Source organism: Dendropsophus ebraccatus, chromosome 15 (genome assembly GCF_027789765.1).
Source record: "Dendropsophus ebraccatus isolate aDenEbr1 chromosome 15, aDenEbr1.pat, whole genome shotgun sequence".
Taxonomy (NCBI): Eukaryota; Metazoa; Chordata; class Amphibia; order Anura; family Hylidae; genus Dendropsophus; species Dendropsophus ebraccatus.
Window position 1 is genome coordinate 7,745,378 of NC_091468.1, and position 7,321 is coordinate 7,752,698.

A 7,321-nucleotide genomic window follows, 5' to 3' on the forward strand; every position below is an offset into this window, starting at 1 on the left:
TCACCGTATTACGATAGTCGTTAGTTACCACCGTTACCACAGTCGGTTACTCCATCTGATCCCAGCAAATGAAGGAACGATGTGGAATTACACTGAACGATTAACAATGATTTTGGTGTCGGCACCGAATGAACGATCTTCTCGTTGGTCGTTTGATCGTTGCTGCATTCACACTAAACGATTGTTGTTCAAATTCAAACGACATAACAATAATTTGCATGATAACAGTCCTGTGTAATAGGGCCCTTAATGGTTAATTGTTAAAAATCGCTTCCTCTGATAGGACCCTACCGCCCAGGTGTCAATGAGTTTCTATGCGTCTAGGAGCTGTAAGAAATGTGGTTCCAGCTTTATTTCATAGGGATTGCAGCTCTGACTGATCCTCCTTCCATACAGTGTAACAGAAGAGGACCTCCTAAGGACTTACCTGTCCAGGTGATGTTATTGGTGGCGATGCCCTGTAACCGTCTCCCTGCCAGAAGACACAAGGTTTAAGGTGTTTTATTGCAGGGTTGTCACCACCCCACCCACCCATCCGTCTGTCTGTCCTGCTCCATTCTCTCTGTGTGTTATACATTGGGGGGGAGGCGTGATTCCACTTGATTTGGGTTAAGAAGGACCAAAATAATCTGAATGTGTTAGTGATTAATGTTCTTCTTTGGTTTTTCTTTGTGTCTCTTGTTGTACCACTATCCTTCTGATTTGCACAGTGTAAAAATATAAAAGGCGTAATCATAGGTTGCTATGGTTTAGGCTGTACATACATCGAAGACTTTGGGATGTAAATTTATGGGAAAATTCCTATGGAAAAAAACTAATTTGATCTGTAGCAGCGAGGTCCAAGTGCATGCCCAAGTTCTTCTGAAATGGAAGCGTGTACATTTTCTTTTAGCTTACACAGAAATAAAAAAAAAAAAATTTGAAAAAAAATCTTCAGTCTTTTCCATCCTGTTTATTTGTATTCTTATCTATAGATAATCGGTGTATAAATCCTACAAAAAAAAGATGGGCTACAAATATTTATATATAATATGTCACAAAGCTTTATTTATCATTTCAAAAAGAAGAAAAACTCTGCTGCTACCGCTCCTATTACACAGAGCGACATGTTGCAGAAACCTGACACCTGACCTATTACACGGACCGATTATCAGCCTGAACAGACGGAGATCAACAAAGTACGGGCGATAATCGCTTTCTGTAATAGTACCCTTAGGGTACTATTACATGCCCTGATTGAGTGGCCGATAATAACTGTAAAAGAGCGCCGATCTGCTAGATTGGTGTTTGTTTACTGGGCCTATTACATGGCCCGATAATCGTTTAACAAAGGCTGCATGGACATCGTTACCGATGTCCTTGCAGCCCTTGCTTTAAACTGGCATACATTTACCTATCCATGCTGCAGGGCTCCTCTTGCCGTCCACTTCTCCCCAGGTCATGCGCGCTGCAGCTTCAGAGCGGCCTGACTTAGATGACAGGCCACTCAGCCAATCACTGAGCAACTAATGCTGCGTTTTCACGTAACGATTATTGGCCCGATCGTACGATTAGCGATGTCGGATTTCCGATTTTTTTTTTAATAACGATCAGCGTTTAGACGGTACGATATATTGTACGAAAATTCGCACTGCGATCGTTTTGTGATCGTTTAAGCCTATCTCACACATTGGTTAAATTGGCGAACGACTGTTCACACGGAACGATTTGCGAATTTTTTGCGTACGATGAACGACGATTTGCTGACCTGCTGAAAGATCACGATGTAAGATTTATCGTGCGTCGTTCAATCGTTCGCTGCGTTTACACGTACGATTATCGTTCCAATTCGACCGTTATCGCGCAAATTCGCACGATAATCGTTACGTGTAAATGCAGCATAAGACAGGCCACTCTGAAGCTGCAGCGCGCAGGAACAGGGAGAAACAGAGCGCAGGAGAAGCCCTGGACCATGGATAGGTAATGTATGCACTTTGCAAATTGTCAGCCGCCGGCCGTGCACCGCTATTACACGTAGCGGTGCGCGGTCGGTAGCCGACAATTATAGGTCCAAACCTATATCAACAATCAGCCGATGATCGTTGTCATTGGCTGATTGTTGTGTTTATTACACACGTTCCGTGTAACAGTACCCTTAGTCTACATTACACTATACTGGGTTATAAGCAATAGAAATACTCTGCGGCACACACCCAAAAGCAATGAAGTAGTATAGAGAAGTGACGGCTGTGGGTGGGTGCTGTGGAGTATTGATGGGACTATTGCTGTGATTTATGGTGTGTTTACACAGACAGATTTATCTGACAGATATTTGAAGCCAAAGCCAGGAACAGACTATAAACAGGGATCATGTCATAAAGGAAAGACTGTGATTTTTCCTCTTTTCAAATCTATTCCTGGCTTTGGCTTCCAAAACCTGCCAGATAAATCTGTCTGTGTAAAGGCACAATTACTCCCTGTTACGTCCTGGGACCACAGTCATGCCGACCATGATGGCAGATCCTTAGGGGTATGTTCATACAGCCAATAACTGCCTGGTTTTTATGTGGAAACTGCATCAAAAAACAAAAATTTTATTGGCTGCGCAAACAGACGTAACCTGCGGCCTCTCTCCATGTGGTTTGGCTGTGAAGCTTTCATGTGAACATTCCCTGAATCTCAGAATAATCCATTTAAACAACCACCACCTGCAGCTGCCGCCCGATCTTCTCATCACTATTGGTGTGACAATTTCCTGAAGCCTTCTATGTTACCACCAGGAGGGGGCACTAGCGGTTTTATACAAAACACACGAGCTTAGAATGGTCTCCACGGAAGTGAAAATCCTAAAGAAATGTGTAATAAATTACTAATAATCCAATATCTTCATGTAATGGGAGCTGGTCTGTAGCTGTAGGGTTGGCTATGTAGGGGCCGACCATCATTGTGTGGACATAATCATCTCCATTTTATTCTCTGTCATTGAAAGCTTTTTTTTTTTGCATTACACGTGTTGCAAAAACACAGTGTGAACCTGGCCTTACAATGAGAAGTAGATTTGGTGCGTGAATGGGGTCACCTCTGGCGGGTGTTGTAGATGGTGGATACATGGACACCGTGGTTGCCTGCACGCAGTAGGTGAGGTCTGGCTTCTGCCTCCAAGGACAAACAGACCTGCTGGAATACAACTAGCTTTATTTGTTGTAAACCCAGTAAACATTTTGCAGCTTGTGCCAGTGACCGCTGTATGTGGCACCTGTAAGACGTGTGCAGTTATCCCATAGATATTCCATACTGTATAACAAGTCAGTCTTAGCATCTATGGAGAACTACACCTTAAAGGGGCACTCCGGCAAAAATCTTATTCCTTCACATCAACTGGTTTCAGAAAGTTCATAAAGCAGTGAGCACTCTGTCAGACTAGAAAGAATACACCACTTCCTGCAGGACATTATGTGACGGCGCAATTCCTCGACATAAATCCCATGCACACATAGGGAAACCTACACCGGTTTGGCGCCGCTGGAAAAATGTTGAATTCGGTCAAGGCAGCGGCTGCGTGACTGGTGTAATGGGACCAGGCTCAAAAATGGATCCACAAAATGCACAGAGCAGATTGCGGAAAGTTCAATCATGAATACATCCTATAGTATAGTAGCTATACAGTAGGTGTAGCTACTATTGGGAAAATCCACACTTAAAGGAACACTCCAGAGGCGAAAAAAAAATTCACATAAACTGATGTCGGAAAGTTATTCAGATGTGTATAGAAGTAAATATAAACTTTGGCTGTCCAGGCACGATGGGAATTGTAATTTTGCAACAATTGAAGGGCAGCGGGTTTGACACCCCTGATGTAGAGCATATAGCGTTATGGCGAGGTCCACAACTTGAATGGCCGCCATTTTTTAATGCTACTTCTACCTTGCGATCATCTGCTTGCTGGAGTTAGAGAAGATGGATCCTTGGCGGAAATCTGAGCACCTGACCAGTTTTGTTTTATAAGCGAGCGTTCACATAGTATTGGTGTAGAAACACTGCAGGTTTTTTCTGTGACTGCTCCACATCATGTGAACATACTCTACATACTTGTTTCTCTTTATTTTTTTTTTTCTTCTTCCATATTTACAACTTAAAGGGGAACTATCAGCAGGTGAGACAAATCTAACCTAATATGTCTCTATTGCATAGTAGACGATGAGGAGGAGGATATGTCTCCTATAGTAGTTCTCTAAGGGCCCTATTCCACCGGATGATTATTGTTCAGATTATCGTTAAATCGTTCGAATCTAGGCGATAATCGTTTGGTTGAAATGCAGTTAACGATTAACGACCGAACGAGAAATCGTTGATCGCTTTATAAGACCTGGACCTATTTTTATCGTTGCTCGTTCGCATTGAATAAGACGTTGTTCGGTCGTTCGCAGTAGATACGAACGCAATAGTGAAGAAATGGCGAAGAAAAAACCGATCGCAAATACGATCATAAGTAACGATTATCGTTCCATGGAAATGAGTGAACATTTTCAGGTCTTTTGCAATAGCGGTCGTTTGAGATCGTTAATCGTTAATGATTATGCGAACGATAATCGTCCGGTGGAATACGGCCCTTACTTTCATCCTGAGCGTCATTCCCGTGCAGCTAGTTGTTTGCTCCATGCTCTCTGCTGCCACCTCTGTCCAGAGCAGGAGAGGTTTTCTATGGGGATTTGCTGCTGCTCTGGACAGTTCCTGACATGGACAGAGGTGGCAGCAGAGAGCACTGTGTCAGACTGGAGAGCATACACCACTTCCTGCAGGACATACAGCAGCTGATAAGTACTTGAGGTGTCTGTATATGTCTTCAGCTCTGAACATCATAATGATCTGACAGAATTTAAAGGGGTTGTCCGGCGATAAAAAATTATTCACAGAATAACACACATTACAGAGTTATACAACTTTGTAATGTATGTTATGTCTGTGAATGGCCCCCTTCCCCGTGTCCCACCACCCCCACCCGTGTACCCGGAAGTGTGGTGCGCTATACTCACCTGTCACGTGCCGACCACGGTCTCCGATCCTCAGCAGTGACATCTTCTTCGGGCGGCCAGCGGATCTTCCCGAGTGCCGGCCGCCCTCTGCAGCATCATCCGAAGCTCAGCCGCGATTGGCTGAGCATAACTGAGCTGATGACGTGGCCGCGACAACCCCTTTAATAACGGGCGGGGGGGGGGACATCTTTGTCCCTACAGTTAAAACTGAGAAAAAGAAGCTGACCGTAAAGGCGTGGTTTGGCACAGCAGGCGTGGCTTAATGCAGTAGGCGTGGCTTCACTGTATGGAAGGCGTGGCTGGCAGGTCTCCCGTATTGGCATGTATTGGTTTAGCCGGTAAGCGGCGGATATGCTGTGTGTGTTTCTGGTTTGAGCATGGAGCTTGCATGACATTTATTTTTATTGATATTATATTTTTTACATTTTTATGCTTTGCTCCCCGGGTTATAGATCTGCATGTAAGCAAATTTATCGTCCTAGGTTATTGATTTGTGTAGTATCCGTGGCACTGAAGGAGGGAGGGTCGGGGGCCAACACACGCCCTACACAGGGGCCCTGTCCACATCACAGCACAGGGATTACCCGGGCAGGTGCTGGGGCCCACAGCGCTAAGAGGGGCCCGGTGTTCTTATATTCAGCAGGGGGAGGGGCTGAACATCAGAAGACGGAGCAGGACCTGCACAGAGAGAAGGGTGAAGGACCTGATCACATGACCTGAAGGTCCTCAACCTTACAGCGTGGAGAGCAGTAAGTGCTGTGTGTCTGTGTCAGTCAGTAAGTGTCTGTGTCAGTCAGTGGGGTGCAGTTTGTACCCTATGATCAGGGAAATGTAATTAAGTTATTTTCACCTTATGAATCGCGCGTATAAACCAGAATAAAGGAATCCTACGTGAACCCTAACTAGACTCCAGGAGTGAGTTCAGCAGAACCTACCCGCAGAGGCCTATAAATAGTCCCTGTCATAGTAACCAGCAATGTCCAAGGTCTGTCCCGTCCCTTCATCAGGTTCCCGGTCAGCAGCACGTGTCCAGGAACTCGAGAGCCTTGTAAAACCCCGGCCGTGCGCTCCAGAGCCATACACAAGTGGCGGCACAAACATTCCCCCAACTTACAAAAGTCTCCGAATAAATTCCTTCCTAATGGCGCGTGTCCTATTACAGTCCTCGCTTGTACTCGAGCCGCTCAGTAAGAACAGCGCGAGGATCCAAACACGAGGATGCGTCTCCGCTTAGGAAGAATTCTAACTATGCCGAACTATTACGGGGGAATTAAATCTGGAAATAATTACTAATACTGGAGTTAGAATTCTGTAGTGGTAATAACCAGATCATCACGCTAGTTGGGGGTTACCTCAGCATTGCCCCCCACAATAGGAAGGATATCAGGACCCAGGTAGGGCGGCATTCACACTGCAGATAGGACAGCAAAATGTCAAAATAGGAGCCAAGCCCCTGATGTCAATGGCCCAAAGGTAGTCCATCAGTGATTACGTTTGGGTAATATTCCCTGCATATAACAGTTTTTTGAGTCTACGTCTATTAAACAAAAAAATCTCGTCTTCCAGTACTTATCAGCTGCTGTGTGTCCTGCAGGAAGTGTTAGATAAGTACTGGAAGACTGGAGATTTTTTAATAGAACTAAATTACAAATCGGATGATCTTTAGCACCACCGAATTCGGATGTGGGTGCATCTGTCCACGCCCGCATCCGGTGCAGCACGCTCCATTGTGTAAACTGACAGGGTTTTCTGCGGCCGCTATTCATTGAATAGCGGCCGCAGAAAACTGACGTGTCAGTTTTTTGCAGCGCCGCTAGGGATCCCGGCCAGAGTGTATACTATGTGTATACACTCCGGCCGAGATTCCCTCAGCCTTCAGCACAACGTAAGTTTTGTACCAATCACGGCCGTTGCTGTTCAAGCAGAAAACTTTCCTCTTTAATTTCTCAGTGTGAACATACGCTTAAGCAGGAATACAGTTACATTTACTTTTGTGATTCTAAAGTGATTCTTTAAATTTCATTGAGTTAAAGTGATATGTTCATTCTCCTTTGTGAAGGTGTTATTGTGGTGTGTGCACCGGTTTGTGTTGGGCCCAACCGCCGGCATGATGTTATGTCGGTGGTTGGAGTATAAGTCAGCCAATGGTGGTATAGTCGGGACGCCAGTGCTAACTCAGCACACAGGTATGGTGGTGTACCTGTTTTTAGTTTGTGGCTGGCTGTATTGATCCGCAATGGTCGGTGACCTGCCGGGCTGTGATGGGTCCCGGTGGTCTGGAGTGGAGTGATGACCCACCTGGACTGTTG